Source organism: Oenanthe melanoleuca, chromosome 1, assembly GCF_029582105.1.
Source record: "Oenanthe melanoleuca isolate GR-GAL-2019-014 chromosome 1, OMel1.0, whole genome shotgun sequence".
NCBI classification, from domain to species: domain Eukaryota; kingdom Metazoa; phylum Chordata; class Aves; order Passeriformes; family Muscicapidae; genus Oenanthe; species Oenanthe melanoleuca.
The window spans coordinates 30,976,843-30,996,949 of NC_079333.1; the positions used below are offsets into that span (position 1 = coordinate 30,976,843).

At 36.5% G+C, this 20,107-nt stretch overlaps 1 protein-coding gene across 1 annotated transcript in view; it reads right to left on the reverse strand.

The window, feature by feature from the left end:
• Positions 1–20,107, reverse strand: part of TENM4 (teneurin transmembrane protein 4) — a 1,506,484-nt gene that overhangs the window by 719,867 nt on the left and 766,510 nt on the right. The window contains exon 6 of the mRNA XM_056495278.1: positions 9,440–9,527. The gene's annotated coding sequence lies outside the window, so the exon portion shown is untranslated. The remainder of the gene's footprint in view (positions 1–9,439; positions 9,528–20,107) is intronic.

A 20,107-nucleotide genomic window follows, 5' to 3' on the forward strand; every position in this document is an offset into this window, starting at 1 on the left:
TGCACAAATTCAGAACTTGGCTCCATACCAGCTACTCTGAAGCAAATTAACTCTACTCAAGTGAAAACCAGCAGAATAAAATGCCTTTTGTCATTTTGGGAAGATAGGCCCTATTTTTCATGTCTAGGATACAGTTTGCATTTCAAAGCCTAAAATTCATAACAAATCTACTTAGAGAATTCTGACCTATGCTTATGGCATAAAATAATTATCTCTCTGAAATTTATTTATAAAATGAAAGTTTCAGAGAATGTGATCTTGGCCAATTTCTTCTAATGGCAAAGGAAATGAGGAGAATGATGAGTGTTCCAAATGGAAGGCAGTCTTAATTTCTCCAGTGGAGAATGACTGTTCATCATGCCATATGAACAGAGGTATAAAAATAGAGCAGATCCAGCCAATATTTTGAACTCATCCCACAGTTAACTGCTAATCTCTAAAAATTTTCAGTTCAGGTTCTCTTGAGGACTTTCTAACCCTGCAAAATCGTCAATGTTTTCTCAGAAAAAATATGACAATTGAGTAGTGTCTTTGGAGGTTATCAAAAGCCAAATGCAATTTTCTCCCTGTGCTCCAAATTTTGAAAGAGGAAAAATTTGTGTTAGCAGGTTCAGCTCCTCTTCATTCTTATACCTCATCTCATAAAACATAAGAAAGATTGGTTTCAAGCATTGAAACTGAATATTTAACACTTTTCACACTAATGAGGACTGGTTCATATATGGTCTTGAAGATGTCATTTTCTGTCACCAGTTCATTCCTTATTTAGTATGTTTACGAATGTAACTAAACCAGCTTGGCAACAATAATAGTAAGAACTCTCTCTCTTCCTGACAATTGCTTTCTTCTTTCCATGTTTGCCTGCCACTACCTCATGGTACTCTTAAATAATTTCCAGCTAACAGTATTCACACATAACTAGAGTTAATTAAAATTGTAGTATTTTGTTTGCTATAAGACTCATTTAGTCACCAACAGGACCAACATGTACCTGTTCATCAGTAGGATGTAATTTTCTTGTCTGTTTTCCAGATATAGTATTTCCTGATATGCATAAAAATATTGTAATGTACTGGTTTTTTTAAATGTTCACCTTAAATTGGTGAGTTATATAGAGAACAAAAGCCTTGATTTTGTTCTGGTTTTTTTTCCTATGTTTGGAATGGACCATAATGGAACAGGAAAGCAATGTAAAAGATCACACTTTTGTATGAAAGTGTTTTGTAAACTTTGTTGGTTTAGCATATGCCCAAATCCTCCCCTTTCTCTCCAACCTTGACATAAACTTCAGTTTTAAACAAAGCTATTTTAGACATGAATAAAGGCATGCAAAATTATGGGTAGCATAATGATTATTTTGTACACAATTCCTACTATCTACTTATACAACTGTAGCTCAGTGTGAAGCAGATTGGTCTTTTCCTATCTGATTCAGTTCCTCTCTCAGGCTTGAGTGTTGACTGTAATTTGCAGACATGTAAATATGTAGAAGTGAACCATATATAAATTAGCAAAGCCAGAAAATAACAGGCTCATTTGAAACTTTTTCTTTCTTACAAATCAGCAATCTAAAATCTCCAGCCTAGGAGACATACAGGAGTTCAAGCAGCATATTACCCTGTACAAACACCTTTTTACTACGTTCTGACAGCTTTTGACAAATGTAACACAGAGCAAAATCATTTGCAATGGCTGCATCTGCCTCTTTAGAATCTGTGATGAGAACTGCAAAGACTGGTTATTTATTTAAAAGTCAAGACTATGTGAGGCAGATTTTGTGAAGTGTGAACAGGGAAAGCGCTTCAGTGCCATCTTTTCCTGTGTCTAAGTGCAATGCAAGCAGTTTCTAATTTCCTAACCTGTACCTTTGGTATTTCAGCTTATTACCAAGGAACATTTGGCAAATAACTTGTGGAAACAAACCCTTGTGAATAAATTCACAGCATCACCTCTGAAATGAGGATGTGTTGGCTTGTTTTGCCTGGGAAACATTGTTATAACCTGACTGTGTAGTTGTTCTTGGGATCACTTGGATGGTGGACACTTCAATCAATGGAAGAGTTTCATTATTTATTCTAAACTCATTACTTGATTGAACAATTCTTCCCATGATACATCAACTTCTTAGGATCTCCTGGTGCTGAAAAATGGTAAAAAAATATTTGCACCTGTTTGACAGCTCTAGTTTTTAGTGTGGCTTATGATGGTGAAATCAATGAGAATCAGTTTCAGGGGAAAAAAAAACAGTGGATTCATGCTTCCAAGCTTGAATTTTTTTTTTTTTTATCCAAAGATAAATCTAGAGATGTCTCTAGTAAGGCAAATTAATCAGATTTTCATGAACCACCTGATTTTTCCTATATAAGGGTTGAACTTTCTTTCTCTCTTACCAGTAATCATTACCAGCATCTGATAAGTAACCAATTCTACAAGTAAAAAATTCAGGCTCTTTAAATTAGGTTGCTGTGAAAGCAATGAAGATTTTATTCAGGCTCCTAGTGTTAGCCTAGTTATGTTGCTTATTTCCCTTTTCTTATCATTTTCAAGATGTACCTTAAACTACAATAAACAAATCATATTATCTATCCATTATTCTCATTCAAGTTGCTATTAGAAACACAACTACAGAATTATCTCTATTATCTGCTAATTTAAGCATATTGACCTTCTTACCTCCTACTTCTTGCCAAGGACTAGCATTTAAGAGTTTGGAAGAGTATAAATGCCTGTGTCTCTTATGCAACACTTCCCAGCTAGAGGGGCTATACCTGGCTGAGATGATTTCCTTATTATCTTTCCCCAGAAGATTATCTCCTTCACAGCCTTAAGACTTTTTTTTTTTTTTTTCCCTGACACTGAATTCCTGATCATACTGTAGGCAGCATTCTTCACATTTTATATTATCTGCAAAAAAAGCCCAACCCAACCTATTCCTGCTCTTAGGCAGAAACACAAACCCTTATTCATTATCTCCAAAGACAACATGTTTACCTCTAGAGTCTGCTCTTCCATATCTTTCACACCTCTCAATGCAGTAAATAGTGAATGTTTCTCCTCTACCTGAGAGCAGAAAGTGGTTTTATACTTTTTTTTTTTCCTTTTTATTTTTCTTTTACTTTTTGGAAAGGGTGAAAGTCTTTCTAATTGCCTGTGCTTTGATCCTGTAGTCAAAATCACACGTGTTGCAGAACAGATAAGAAAAAATGCCTTGAGTTTAATGCAGAGGAAAGAAACTTAGCAAATGGATAGAAAATGGGATTCAAAGGCAGGAGGTTTGGGATTTATTCCTATCATTATTATTTGCTCCCACATGATCATTGTCAAGTCATTTAACCTCTGTGTCGCATGTTCCTCTGTATGCAGAATTAAAAAATAACAGTTCTCTATTCCAGGCAGATACAGCATAGTGTGAGGCCTAATTAAAGCCAGTAAAATGTTTTGAGATTCTTGGATAAAAGGTGCTATAAAAAGTTCCAACTATTAATTGCTTCGTGCTCCCTAGAAGATTTTAAGTCACATACGTCTTTGAATCATGGATCTCTATTAAATGAAGATTGCTATCTGTACAATCATGCAGTTGTTGGCTTTTTAATTTCAGAAACAGATGTCTTGTAAGATTGAGCCATCCTTACTTATGAACTAACCTAAAATCTTAGCTAATACCTACAGACTTCATGAAAACAACATACCACTAACCCACTTTACTCTCTTTTGTAAGTTTCTGCACATTCCTCTGACTCTCTGTATTTAGTCCACCACTTCAGAATATGTCTTTTCCCAGGAGGATCAAATCTAATCTTAAGTAGGTTTCTGTTTTGTTTCTTTTCCTTGCCCTCATTCTGGATAAAGCACCTCCAGGAGGAGATGGAGAGGGCATGAAATGACTGAAATCTGCTGCTGCTCAGATTACCAAGCTGGAGACTATGCTCAGCAAAATGGTAGTATTTAAACCAACATGATCCTGCATGAATTCTGAGGAGTCAGAGTTTCTTCTGAACATTTGCATGGACCACTATGTAATACAGTCAACTTTCCTTTTGTTACCTTTTCTTCCTACAGGGTTGAAATAGGCAAAACACCTAGCAAACACCCCAAACCTCTGTTATTTCATTCCCCTTTAAGGAATGCTCCAATTTCTTGCAAATCTGGCAAGAACTGACCATTTTTTTCAAGATAGCCAAGAAATTTACAGACTCTCACCTTACATATAACTTCCCAGACTTTCTTGGAAGGTATTTGGTTAATGGCTGTATTGCTTTCAGCAGAATAAACTACTTCTTTTCAAGAAGACACAAACACAAATTAAAGCACACATTTAAAAAAGCAAGCATTCTGTAATTGTGCCATACACCTATCATCTTACACTAACAAGACTAACATGACTAACAAGATCAACAAATTTCAGACTTTTTAAATAAATAACACGTATCCAAGAGCAGTTAGCTCTTAGAGTCCATCAAAATATACAAAAGCCAAGTTTTCTTCAAATTGAATGAAAACTCTTTCATGATCTTGATGTTTGAAATTAACCTGAATTATGAAGCTGGCAAAAGGCAGAAGGTAAAAGTAAGATTTCTTTGGAAAAAAAAGTTGAAACTCTATTACTGAACCATCTTACTGCTCAGTTTTGTACCCCATCATTGATACTGCCAGCACACTTTATCTTCCTGAACAGAACTTAAAATCATGGAACCATTAAATGGATTGTGGTGGAAGAAACCTTTAAAGATCACCTAGTTCCATTCCCCTGACATGGGAAGGGACACCTTATACCTGACCAAGTTGCTCAAAGCCCCATCCAGCCTGGCCTTGACCACTTCAGGAATGGGGCACCCACAACTTCTCTGGGCAACCTGTGCCAGTGCCTCACCACCCTCTCAGGACAGAATTTCTTCCCAATATCTAATATAAACCTACCTGCTTTCAGTTAGAATCCATTTTCCCTTGTCCTCTCTCTACATGCTCTTGCAAAAATTCCCTCTCCATCTTTCTCATAGGCTCCCTTTGGGTACCAAAAGGCCAGAATCAGGTCACTCCTGTGCCTTTTCCAGGCTGAGCAATGCCAATTCTTTTAGCCTTTCTTCTAACCATCCTGGCTCTGAGCTCCCTCCAACAGGTCAACATCCTTCCTCTGCTGGGAACACCAGAACTGGATGCAGTACTTGTGATGGGGTTTCACAAGATCTAAACAAATGCAGTGGTGCTGAGAGTGCTGTGAAGAGTCAAATTCCAAACAAATTTTCCCTTAAAAATTGACTTCTATTGGTGATTTGGGACTGGAGAAAGAGACTGTTCATTGCCAGACAGAAAATGTTCATATGTGTCAGAAAACCAGCAATGATGATGAATGTAACTTTTCCAAAGTAAAACTGCATTTTTAAACATTTCCAGGGATAAATGACAAGTTTTTCTCCATCAAAAAGCAGGATTAATTACTTCTCCTTGACCTGGAGTCTTCTATAAAATAGGAACCAGCTTGCAGTATTCAAGTATTGGAGAGAGCTCTCAGAGAGCTCTCTGCTGTGGGTTGTATTTAACTGTTTACTGTAAATTCTCCAGCTGCAGCTGTAGTCCCTTTCTTCAATATTTATTGTTATTTAACTCATAAGGAAATGGAAATGATGAAAACATTTTTGGTCAATGGATTCAGTCCTGGAATTTTTTTGGGTGTGGCTGCCTGTGATTTCTGCAGGGTGAATCTCTACTTCTAATTTGACTCTACAATAATTTGCATGTCAAGAAAAGGTTTTTGAGTGGATATTAGCAATTTTATTGTCTTTTGCTGTACTACTGCTACAGTTTTGGTCATCAGAGAGTGAAAGATGGGAAGATGATACATGTGCAGTCTTACAACTGCCTTTACCTAATGCAATGACAATATTTTTGAGGTTGCCAGTCCTATTTCCGTGTTTTATTTCAAGCTGTTTCCAATAATTACGTAGTAGAGCACCTGTTCTGGATGAGTATCAAGGGTATTAAGGCCAGAATTTTTTGCAGACAAAAAGAACACTTGTTTCTATCTCAAACTGATTTTTTTTTTATTCAAACAATCCAGCAGAACAGTCAACATCCAAATTTATGAGTATGTTAAGGCATGAGAAGCAGAAAATTAAAAGGTGACTGTATAGCAGCAGCTCTAATTGATATTATTCAAGCTGGTGAAATGCAGATAAAGAGCAGAAAATATGAAAAGCTGAAGTTCAGTTCTAAAGAGCTCTTTTCAAAAGAGTTCAGATTCCACTAGTCACACAGAAAAGAAGTGTTACAACTACTTATATTTGTACACAGTTGAGATATACAGAAGAGTGCCTCATCTGCCAATTCATGTACCTAATTGTAAAGCATATAAACAGCATGATTATTTGCTAAAAGGATTATGATTCCTAGTGTTTGGAAACAGAGCTGTTGCTTCTTGTAATTATCTATTGAGTTCATCATAATTTCATTTCCAGACACAGTACTAATTTCTTGTATTTCCCAAATGATGTTCTGCCCATGCATGTGGTACAGTTGCTGTGTATGTCCATCACAGCTATTTTGTGGTGTGTTTAGAAGCTTTCAGATTCCCAATATGACATTGGTTGCTGCTAAAAGCATCGATCTATGGCTTTAATCAGTAGATATGTCAGTGTGATGTGATCATGTATGGAATGTAAGGGCTGTTGGTTGCAGATAGTGTATCTAAGCCACACCCTTTTAAAGCAAACAGGGTGAGCAGATATTGTCTTTATGCTTTTCCACACATTGAGATTGCAGTTTGAGATGATTGTAGATGAGAGTCTCCTGTCAGTGATTCAGCTTCCACCAAAACCAAGCTGGTGCTGTTTACTCCTGAGATAGACAACACAGATTTCACCAGGTGAAGATTGCATTTTTTGGCCACTGTAATGTACAGGAGGGAGGTGAACATATCCACAACCTCTCTTCCCCCCTCCACCCTTTCTACACAACTGTTTTCTTGAGTATGAACATCTGGTCATTTTTGCTCTGAATTCAAGGGCAGTGTTCTAGAGACAAGCAGGGCTGGCAAAGACCACAGGAGATGGACTTAATCCTATATCCCAATGAGGATCAGTTATATCTGACTGAAGATTCTTCAACCTGTTCTGAAGGCCCTCCACAATATATCCAAGCAGTGTATTCCAGCACTGTATTTCCCCAAACTGTCAGCTCTCTACTGCTACCTACCCTGAGTTGACTTCAGTTTAATTTCCCAATGTTTTTCTCTCTTCAGTATGAATTTAATGGAGACAATAAAGCATTTATTTCTTTTTTGAAAACCCTATGATTTTTTTTTGAGCTCATCACTGTATATCAGCTCAAGAAATTTCACCTTTCTTTTCATCCTTGCTCATGAACCTTTCATACTCATCCTTGTTTTTCCTCAGAGGTCTATGTCCAGCTGGTCCATAGCTTTTTTTTAAGTGTCCCATCATGGATATTCCTGAGGTTGTACCAATACCAAACAGAGCATTGCAGGTGGTTTATTTTGCATTTTGCAGGCTGTACTTTTATCCACACTGCAAAATGACGTTTTTCCTTTTTCACTCATATTCCCCTGTGGTGTTTTATGGCCCTCTGCTAGGGAGACTGGACAGAGTTCTCTCTGTAAAATAAGTCCTGATTCCCCAAGTGAGCTTAAGTTTTGCTCAGCATGTAAAAATCTGTGCCCTCCAGTGATCAAAGCAGTCAGTTATCACACAGACTTCTGAGAGTAAGTCATACTTTAAAACAAAAGCATTTAAAATAAAATCTTAAAACCACAGGACAAATTATGTGCACATCTATGGTATTAGGTACCTAATTATCCCCAGCAGCTGGATCCTAACCTTACTAAAGAAATCCCACTTCCTCTTTTCTGGCTCCCCAACTTCCCTCAGCATCTTTAGAGTCCAGTTGTTCTCATCCATTGAATATTAAATCATGTGTTTTCTCTTGAAGATTAAGTCAAATACCCTGGTGTGTGTATATCATAAAACAGTTTTCTGATCATCACACATCTCACCCAACTACACAGAGCCCCAGAAAGTTGGAATAAGTTAGGTAGGAAGGGACCTCTGGATGTCTAGTTCACCCTTACTTCAAAAGCAAGTTTAACTGGATGAGGCTGCTTTGGAATTTGTCCAGTTGAGTTTTGAACACCCTCTGCAGAAATAATCCCCCTTCTGCCAAGGACAGATTTTGATCCCCTCCTCCTGGTACATATCCAGGTAATGTGTGAAAATACAACACTAATACTTTTCCCAGATATTTTCTTTCTTCCTGATAAAGACTTAACAGCAGAGACCTATTTGTTTTCAGCTTGAGACATTTCAAAGTGTCAAGTATTTCAGTCACTGTGGCTAACAGCAAATAATATGTCCTTTGTATTTAATCAGTCCCTAGAACGTGTATCTTTATACAGCAACCTAGCAACCCAAACACGGTGATTTCACCTTTGATCTCTTTTCCACATTTTTGATACAAAATCCCAGCACTAGCAGCATTTCAAGTGCAGATCTTATACCCAGTGGATGGAAGTAACAATCAACATTGCAGACAATACTGAAAATGCAAGAGTTAAAGCAACTCCATTTGGAACAAAAAGTTATATTTTATTTTATTCATTTTTGGTAGTATTTTAAGAAGAAATAGGTTTTATTAGGCTTAGTGGAGTTTAGTCATTCTTAACAGCTACCTAGTGAGCTCTCCAATTATGTAAAGAAGAATAATTCAGTTCATACATTACTGTATGTGCATTACTCTCTCTCCTTACAGATACAAAGTTCATGCTTTTCAGAAAATACTCACTAACATCATACAATAAACAAGAGGTACCAATAGAACACAGCTTGGCTGGTTTTGGCCAGTGATTGACCTTAAAACTAATCTTTTAAATTTATCATTTTCAAGGTACTCTCTATTCAAATACCTTTAGTATCTGATATATATTAATCACCTACAAATAAAAGCTGCACTGATGTTTCTAGCCCCACAAACTCTTTAGCACCAAAACCAAACCAAAACCACAATATCTACAGTGAATAAAACAAGACCAATCCAAAAATTTAAAAAACCACAACTGATCAATGAAAAAAAGGATTAAAAAAATACCAAGAAGTTTTATGATTCTTGCATTAGCCTGTGCAACTGAACTTTGGACATTCCTGATGAGGGAATAGCTGTATATAAAATAACCTACAAAGCCTCATGATACACAATGGCACAAATTGGAAACTGAAAATGTTTGTCTAAGGGAGGAAGGAAATAGGATATAGTAGTACTGAAGCTAAAAATGAAGTATTTTAATGTATTTAACTATTTAATTTTTTTCTTTTTTCTTTTTTTATTTATTTATTTTTTTTTTTAGTAAACATCCAATTGAACAGGATTATAAAACTTCCTTCACAGTTTTGGTCCTGAAATATGGCAAAAGAGAAGAAAAAATACAATGACTTACCAGCAAGGCTGTTTGCTAGGTAAATATTTCATCCAATACTTGTATGATACTTTATCTCCAACAGAATCCATATATTATTAGCAGTGTCCTGTAAAATGATAAACACAAACCATAATTCTTTGAGGAATATTGTATATAAGAAATGCAAGTACAGAGTCAGTGAGAAATACTGCATGTTACTGAAATTTCATATCATATCTACAAGGAGAGTGTAGCTATCATTACAAGACATTTTAACTAAGATTACTATTGGGAAAAATGACATTTGAAAACAATACAGCAAAATACTGGCAGGTGGGTGGGTTTTACTTCATCAAAAAAGGCTGATTAATCTTATATTATAAAAAAGCATGTTCATGGCACAAAATGAATAAAAACTAAATTGCATATATCTACATGAATGAAGAGATTTTTCTGGTGCTGCTTGAAAATGCAATGTCAGTTTTTCTAGAGAAAAATGGTTTGAAAGTACAATTTGTGTTGCTTTGTTTTACCTCCTTAAAGCTTAGTCTAAGGTAGTTACTAGACTCTCATCTGAAGATGGTAGGGAAAGAGAAGCACCTCTGAGAGCAAACCAAGTCACCTGTGTGGATGTTCCTCTCCTCCCACAGTTTGTTTAGAGGGTCAGTTCAGCCTGCACTGCCAGCTGGTTAATGTAAAAAACATGAATCCCACCCAGAAAGTGCAAGGGAAATAAGAATTACAATTCTACTTCTATTTTGACAACGTTAAGCTGTCTCCCACTCCTGCAATCTGCAAAGTGCTAGTGGCTCAGAAGGCAGACTTCTTCATGGTTGTGAAATTTTCTCAGATGAGAGTTCAGGCTTCAATAAAATTAACTCCCCGTGACCAAACTCATGGTGTTAGGGTCAGAAAAGCACTGCAGATTAAACTTCAGGCACCTTTCCCAAGGTGTCCCCTGAGATGATGAGACAAGTCAATGGACAAACCTTAAAGCTGCTGTTTCAGAGTGAAGGATCAGATCCCTGTTCAGGGCCCCTATTTGAATACACTTTTCATTTCCTGAGCATTAGTAAGGCACATAAAGCTCAATGTTTACAAAGAGACTGCAGTATATGCTGGCTACAACATAAATATTTTACAAGTGTGCAGAACCTGCTAAAAAAGATTTTTTCTCACTTTTACTAATGCATCCTTCATACCAGTAACAACCTTAGTACGTGTAATCACTTTATGTAAAAGGAATAGTCTTGCCAAATTTGAAATGGTTGCTGAGATACAGACCCATGTGCCCAATGAGAAACAAATACTACATTTCAGTCTGCTTTTAGTGAGTCCAGGAGCATCCTCATCTTAAATGCTCTTTAAGAATATTTCCTCTCTTAACATGCACCAATTAGAAGGAGGAAAAGCAGATGGCCAAAATAAATTAGAGGCAGCATACCAGCTCTGCCTCAGATCATCCCCATTGGATCTGAGCAGCCTCCCTATCCAGTCAGTTCTTGGGAAGAGAAGTATGTGTGCTTTTTTCCTCTACCCCTTTCTGGAATAACACTGGAGAGGCACTGCAGCTGTCAGAGTACTTGGTTAGCAGATCTGAAGAAAGCAGAAATCTGGCCAAGGATATATAAACTCTTCTGAGGAAGAAATTTTCTTAATATCCAATCTAAACCTCCTCTGGCACTCCATGGGACCACTTCCTCCTGTCTTATTCCTTGTTTCTTGGGTGATAAATCCCCACCTCACTGCAAGCTACTTGAAACTACTTGTAGAGAGTTAGAGGGCCCCTGAGCCTCCTTTTCTCCAGACTAAACACCCCCAGCTCCCTCAGCCTCTCTTCACAAGCCTTGTGCTCCAGACCCTCCAGGAGCTCTCCTGCCCTTCTCTGGATAAGCAGAATGACATATCTAACATGATATCTGTGCTACTCATCAAGATAAATCCTAACAGTAATTTTTAGATTGTTTGTTTTTTGGGGTTTTTTATGATGATGGCTGCAGCTGCTCCATGGTGTTGTCAATAATGCACATTCTAGAGTGCAGCACAGCATCACAGAGTGCACACATGGTGGCACTGAGGAGCAGGAGCCAGGGCAGGAACTGGAGACAGGCCTGATGGGAAAAGGATGGGACATCAGGGACATCCTCATCCTATGTGCTGGAACACCTCAGGCAGCTGAGCTAACTGACCTGCTTCTGGGTTTGCAGAAATTAGTCACAACAAACACAGTTTTGGCAATCCCAAATGACTTATTGAAAGTGCTTTGCCTTTCTGGTGAGAGAGTTTGAAGAAAGATCTAAATGCACAGTTTCACTACTGGACCAAAACAACAGACCAACCAACCTTAAAATGTTATTGCTTGCTTTATATGATTATATAAAAATTACTTAAACAAGCTATGGAGAGTATTAAGTAATATGAATGCTGACTGAATAAAGAAAGTGATTGCAGTGTACTTAACCATGAAAGAGTAACTGAAAGGTTTTGGGTTGTTTTTTGTTTTGTTTTTATTTTACCTTTGAAGCTGAAGATAAATTTCAGGCCACACATGTACACAAGTTATCAGCTGGTTTAATTTTCACATAGATAATCTTATTTTTTACAGGTATTTTTCCCCAATTGTACTACTAGAAAGTGTAAGTACTATATGCTGCATTTAATTGACACAGCTGCATTTCTAATTTAAAAACTTCAGGCATTTTGCAGTTCAGAACTGAGCATTTAACATGTCATGAGCTTTATAAAATACCATTTGTTTCCAATATGAATTGCATAATTGGGTAACCCAGTCCCTGTACAACTAGGGGCTATTGTGCTTTGCCATGCCATTTTGAATGTCTTTTATTTATGATAAATAATCCTTGTTAGTTTTTCCACTGTTGCTGGAGGGTGTTCTACCTCTTTATATTTTACTTTCTTGCCATTATAAATGCTTTTTTTCAAAAGAATTAACTTCTGAATGCATTACTTTTGTCCCTTAGACCTTGTATTTTTGATATATTTTATAGCTGGGCCAGCCTTATTGTAGATAGAATTTTGCTTGGGATGAAGATATGTCAAAATTTCTTTTTGTCAAGAGTGTTTGCCAGAGCTTTAGGAAAGCTTTGGATGTGAGGACCTGTGCCATATATTGCAAAAGAATAGGTTCATGTAATTCAAACATTTCCAGAAATCCACTTTGTTAGAAATAACTTTTAATAACGTTTGAGCTTTTTCAGGCTCAAATCTGGGAATCACAGTACTGTGGAAATATCATATCATGGCATGTAACACCATTTGAATTAGAGTCCTGCTGTGTTAGGCATTGAACACAAATTACATCCAGATTGTCCTTTAGCCCTAATTGCTCTCAGTTTTTATTTATAGTTTTAAAAGAATAGACAATCAGCCGTACAAAGTTCTAGTCTTTCTTAATAATTGCTTACAGACACATCCCACTGAGAACAAAACCAGTTGCCATTTTCCATTATCTATGACAATCAGTTGCAAAAGAATACAAATCCACCCTCCTAAAATAGTACCTCTGACCTTCAGAGAAAGTGGTGATTTGTACCAACAGCCTAGAGTAAAAACCAATGTAGCCAACTGGAATCTGATGTGGCAAAAGTTATTTTTGAGTCATAACTAAGCAACAAAATCCAGCTTTGCCATGAATTTTGATAGCTGCAGCAATACAGCTATAAGAAACCTAAATATTTGTATTATGGAACATGTTTATTGATTATTTTGCACTGAATTCTCCGGATTTACAGGGCACTACTGAAGATATTTTGACACATGGACAAGAATAGAAGATAGAGCAAGAAAGAAAGAGAGAATGAAGAAAGATACATCTGCATTGTGATACCATTGCTAAAAGAAACACAGCAGGGAGGCTGGAACTAGATGACATTCAAGGTGCCTCTCAACCCAGACCATCCCTTGATTCCATATGGTTCTGTGGTTTGCAGGATAAGTGCTTGGAAACGTGATTTTGAGTGGAAGTCAGTTTAGAGTCAGGGAATATAAATTTTATGGAGATTTTTCTTAAATTCTTAAATTTTTCTAGTGTACCTTCTCAAGCCCCCAATTTGTCCAATCCACCTTGCTATTAAATCACACACACAGGAGATGGATAAAAAAGGAAGATAGACTAGGGGCACAGCTTGAAAGATATTACATGATGAAATGGAAATCTGGCCTTGAATTCCCCTCTTCCACAGGACTATCTATTGTCATTCAAGTTTCCTCAGGGACACAGGTCACCCACACTTTGATTCCTCTTCAGATTTTGTGGCTGACAAAGGGAATGTTAGAACTCTATGAACTTCAAAACTAATTTATATTTACATCCATTTTGCCTATGTATTAATTTAAGTGTGATGTGAAGGAGCAGTCAGCTTAAAGACTGTAGAAGGCATTTACACATATTACTTTGGTGTATCTCTCAGAGGGATATTCACAAAAGCTAACTTAAGTCATGGACAAGTTAGGATGAATTTCCTCAGGCTTCCATTATAGTCGGTTCAGGGAAGGGATCCTCCAGAGAGTGATCCAGATTAGAATACTAACTTTTGCTAGCTTTTCTGACTGCTCCCCAGAGAGGATCTTTTTATGACTAATTGTCAGTCAATTCTCTTGCAAATAAACACCTACTTCAAACATACAAGCAGCATAAAATTGGTCTCTTGCTGGCATTTTCACTGATTTTTTCAGAGTAGCATCCATTCCTATCAAGTTCTTACAATTATTTTGCAAAACACCACTTTAACAGCAGGGTAGCTGTGTAAAGCAGCACTCAGCACTTGAACCTTCACTGCATCACCTTTTTCAACACTCCTACACTGAAATGTCAAACCATGATCCACCTACTTCTATGTCTGATCAAAGCCCAGGTTAAAGATGATGCTCCTTTAGTTAACACTATGTGGAAAATAAGCTCTGATGAAAGCTACAGAAAAAAAAAAAAATAAAGGGACTGGACAACTCTATAGAATAAGCTATTACTTGCATTCACACACCCACATGAATATCCAAGGAAATGTGATCTTTGGAAGGATGAAGACCAACACACTTGTACCCTCTGAAACCACTTCACTGTGTTGTTTTTGTTTCTTTACATAAAAAATGAATTTTATCTTTGGAGTTTCATAGAATGTGGTAAAATGCTCACGAAGCCAGCATTACAACAGTCCAAATTCTGTTATCTAGTAATGTCAAGAATCATGTATTCCTTTCCAGGATTCATCTGTGATTTAAACAGAAAGTCTTGAGCTCCTTGTCAGCAGCTCAGATATTCTTGTGAATGTTGTATAGATTTTATGGAAAGAGAGACACTAACAAACTGCATGTGATGATGTATCTGGTCACTGTAATGGTTCATTTATGTATTGCTAACTGGCACTGCTAGTGTCTGTTAACACCAATTCATTCATAAAATTTATTTAGTGGCAGCTATCTTCTGGTTTACAACAGTTAGAAATCTGTCAGTCATGCTGAAAAGAAAATAAAAGCAAGATTCTTAGGTGCTACACATTTACAAAATGAAATCCTAAGTCCTGCAGTTCATAATAACATTTTTGTTTTTATTTTCTGTATTATATTTTTTAGATAGATCTGGAGTTAATATTTGTATCAAAATTAGTCCAAGACACCAAGTTTTGACTTGAAAGAAAAGGCAGCATAAAGATTTTAATTTTATGTATTTGAAAATATTGGTAGAAGGAGAAGGATGCCTGTGAACACAGTGGAAACTGAACTGAAGTGATTTGAGAAAAGCTCAGCAATTTTACATCTGTCTCTGGGCATTTTTTTTTTTTTTTTAACAATCAAGCACTGAAAATGAGAAAAGAAGAAAATTAGGTTATATTCAGGGCATGAGGAAGAGCTCAGGATACCTGAGTAAGGCAACAGTGCAAAAGTACACAGAGGTGCTGGCTGCCAGCCCAAATGTTCTCTAATCACTGCTCACAAATGCTTGAAAGGGCAAAAGTTTTATAATGCTTTAAAGCCATAAAGATATTGGGCTTCCTACTAGACTTATTTCCAAAGTTTTCTATCCGAAAAAGGATTATCTCTGCAGTTAACAAGGAGGGACAGGAGAAACCCTAGAGAGAGATTCATCACACCTAAGTTAGACATCTGCATCTGAGCCAGTGACCCTAGGCTCCCTTTCCAGTCAGGAAGAGTGAACAGCACTGCTACATTACAAGACATCTGTCTCTTTCAGACCTCTTCCTTGAGATGACATGTTTTTCACCCTAAAACCCATTGTTTCTCATCTTTGGTTATAACTGGAGTCTGGTTAGCTAGCTCAGATAGTAGATGTTTAAAATCAGATATGAAAATCCAATCTCTGCTATGTCCAAACCCTTCCAGAATGAGCATGAGGCATTTCCCAGTATCAGTGCCATGATGAACACACAGAACTATGCCACTAAAGTTGAACTTTCTCACAGTATTTGAGAAAAGCAAGGAGCTAGAGTTCACTGCAACTGACTTCTTGGTAAAAATATATAGCTAAATAAATGAAATCCATTTTTCTTGTCATATTTAATAATGATTCTGATGAAGAGACACTTAGGGGACTTGATCTTAGACAATTTTTTTGAAAGGTCTCATAATGGGCCAGAAAAATACACACTTTTAAGTAGGAGATATATGCCAAAATCCCTAATATATATATTTTCAGTACGAACTTTCATATCTTTTTAACTCCCAGTGAAGAGATTTTCCTCTCCAGTCTTTCATAACCATGGTGGCTCAACCCTTTAAAAAAAAAAAGTGAGCTCTTTTTGCTCCTTATGCATACTGCTTTGCATTTAGACTGTTCACAATTATATTTGTTTTCAAGAAATGCTGTTTTACATCCAAACCAAAAAAAGATTATTTCTTCTGTACTTACCTTGGTCATTAAAGAAGTGTTTGGAAAAACATCTTTTGTGATTTACTAGATAGCAGCTAAACTACAGAGATTCAGGAAATCCCCTGACCTGAACATAGTTAGAGGATGAGAAAGTATTAGAAGAAAGCATAAAATTTGTTTGTTCAGTTTCATCCTCCAGCCACTGCTGGAGAAGGGGAACTAGTAAATGAGCCCAGGTTATCCATCTTTTAATATAAATTGAAAAGCTGAGGATGTACAATGTGAAATGGTGGCCAAATAACTTAATAAGAACACTTGTCAACTTAATCCAACTCATTGAAGTAGCTGGAAAACATTAGTGTTACTCATTGCTCTCTAGCATTTTATCAAATGTTCTTCAGGTGCATACTTAAACAGCAATGAAATAAAAATATTGAAAGTTCTATACATTTCTACACAACCCACTTCAGGTCTGACCTTTTTAAAAGTGTTTGCAACTCGTTAAGTGGAATCAATACCCTTAATTTGCATCAATTGCTAAGAAAGGCAAAGTCCTTTAAAATTTTATGTAGCATGGGTAAAAACTGAGTTAGGTGTAACAGTTCCTTTATCAATAGAATGAGCCTAAAGATTGCTTTTTTATTATGTGCTGACAGGTATCTAAACTCTCTCTACTTTCCTAGAGAAATCAAGGGTAAGCAAATTAAATGGGCAGAATTTCAGTGCATCCATTGAGCTAAAATAAAAAAAATGTTATGCTGTATCCTTAAAGACAAAAGTTAAATTGGATTCTGATGAATATTCTCATAGGAAGAAAAGACCTTACATGTCCTTTACTCTTTCACCCAAACACTGCAAATAAAAATCAAGGAAATACTCCGATTTCTAATGCCATGGATTTGTCTTTAGTTTGAGGCTGTATATTCCTCCAGCATTTCCAACACTAACCTCATGTGTATTTTAATTTTTAATTTTTTTCCATTTGGCTAGATTAGGAAAACAAAAAGAAAAAAACCTGGTTACTGATCCTGGCTTTGTAACAAGAACATCAATCACTACTTTCTGCTCAAAATCAAGAGTTTTCAATTTTTTGCATCAGTTGGAAAAAGAAAACATGGTAGTCTAAGACATTGCACCAATGTCCAGGATTAAACTCAGCAATAAAAATATTGAGGGTGGAGAACAAATGTGGAATGTTGCCATCTTTCATCCTCTGCATTGTGAAGATTTATATATCTCTGTTACAGCTTGGAGAGTCATTGCAAGAACAAACTTCATCCTAGTGTTCCAGATAACTATCATGAAACTTGTTTTGGAAAGCAAGACCAAGAAGGTGGAAATGTGTCCCCTCTTTTGTCTGGTACATTTTGTCTTACACCAGTGAAACTGTTGTTTCAGTCCCATTATGTGCAAATATCTGAGGAGTTTTTGAGTAACATAAAAAATAATTATTTAATATTTGCCCAGTCTTTGTGGATTTAAGGTCAGAACAGATCAGTAAAATACCTGTCTGATTTCTGGAAAAGCACATAACAAAGAATTTCACACACTAATTCCTGTATCAAGATTATGGCTTCTGCTTGAACTACCACAACTCCAGCAAAGGATATCCAGCCTCAACTTTTAGACTTCAGGTGGTGAGGAATCCATCATGCATCCAAGAAGGCTTTTTCAATGCCTAATTAGCTTTACTTAGTATATGTATCTCAGTTCTAGCCTGGGTTTATCTAGCATCAGCTTCTACCCACTGCAACTCATTATTACTTTCCAGTGAATTAAAAAGTCATTACCATCAGATGGCTTTCCTCACTTAAGTGCTTGTAGACCATGATGAAACCACCTCTTAAGCTCCATTATAAAATAAATTGATTGAGAATTTTTACTCTATCTCCTCAAAGGACATTAACTGCTTGTTGAAGTTATTAGGTAGCAAATATACCAGCATGTTCTCTAAAGACTTTAATAACCTCTCCAGCACACCGTGAACCCAGTATTCAAGAATGGTAGTTCCTTCTTTAAACACACCTTGTCAGTGTATAGAGGGAATTTCTCAGCCTGTGATAAGTTTCAGAAAAGAGAGGCATGGTTTTACATTCTTCAGCTGTGAAATTCTTCCCCTCTTTCTGCCTTCCAAGCCTAACAGTTTGTTTTCCAAATGTTCCAAAATGCAGCAATTCTTGTCTTTTGAGAACAGAAGCAGCTAGACTCTCTAAAAAAAATTTAAAAATCCTGCTCATAAAATCCATTCTGCTGCTCTCTTCCAGCTAGTCATGCTCAATCTTCTGTCAATAAGGGAATTTCCCCTCTTAGTCATATATATATAGGAAATATATTGTCTAAATACGAAAGGTTTGACACATCTATATGTGAAAAATATCCAGCTCCTTTGATCTGCAAATTATCCTTTGTTATCCAAAGCAATTAATATTTATAAAACTTAGCTGTGCAAACCTGTTTTAGCTCACAAACTTAGGCAGAAGCTCCATGTTTAACAATTAGCTAAGAGCTGCAGTTAACTTCAATAAGCCCTACAGACTCCACTTCTCTCAATCCATAAATTGTTGTACAACTTGTTACTCTGGAATGTGTCCTCCAGCAAGAACATGTTATAAGAATGAAAAATAGTTGTCACTGGTTTTGAGATCAATTCATGGCAGCAACAACATATTCTTCTTTGAATGGTGTTCAGCTACCCCTTGCTTTCAATGCCTGCTACTAAAAGTGTTTGCTGTACATCTGATTTGGATTGATCTGACTTGGACTGTAAAATTCTTTTTTGTGTACATATCTGTATGTATATATCTGTATTTTTTGGCCACTTTCTGTAAAAAATGAGGGGATAAATGTATCTTTTTCCTTTGTGATAGCACAGCACAATAACAGCAATCATGTTTTGACTCCTGCTAGCTGCTGCTGAAGGTAGGAAACCTATCACCCTACTTCTAAAGTTGCACATCTGAGCAAGAAACTTTATTCTGAGCAGTTCTGGTCAACTTTGATGGGTAGGGTTGAAAATTTCAGGTCTGAAAAAAAGTGAAAACTTCCATAATCTGGAAGGCATTTTCATTTAAGCATTTATTATCCTTCAGTATGCTTTATCCTCATATCTTCAGTATGAGATTTCCAGATGCCAGGTGGAAGACATTGGCTTTTCAATGCATCATGGTATCTTGGCATTTTGGTGTCCATGCAGTTCCTCACTCATAGGTTCAGACAAGTAGCAATTTCAATCCCTAATTAAAAATTTGTATTATGACATCATGGGTTGACAATAGCCCACAAGTGAATAGAATGAATTATATTTTTATAAGGTTATAGAAATATTCTGTATTTCTGTCTTGTACCTCATCCTTTCTTTAGATTTGTTTGCTAGGTTATTATGTGAGTAATACATCTATTCATTTAGACATGAAAAGGGTAGCAAAATAGTTACTTCTGCTGATTTGCCTTGACAATCTCTCTTGCTTCCTTTTTCTCCTATTTTTTAACTATTTCTCTTGACATAACTCCAGCTACTTCTTTCAGCTTCTGAGTCCCAAAGCTACCATCTGGCCTGCAGCTTGGCAAAGCTGTTCTCAATGTAGAATCTTCCTTATTTGACACTCCAGCTAAGACTTTTTATAATCTCTACTCCCACTATCCTAGGCATACTAATAAAAAACAACAACAAATATTTCTAAAAGAAACTGAAGCAAAACTTTTATGGCAGGAAAATAATTCATGCCAATGATGCTGAAGAAATTTGAATTCACTTCAATACTAGCAATCTGTTTACTTGGAAAAAAAACCAAAAATAACAAAAAAAAAAAAAAAAAAAAAAAAAAAAAAGCAAATAAACCTTCACAACCAACCCCCAAATACCC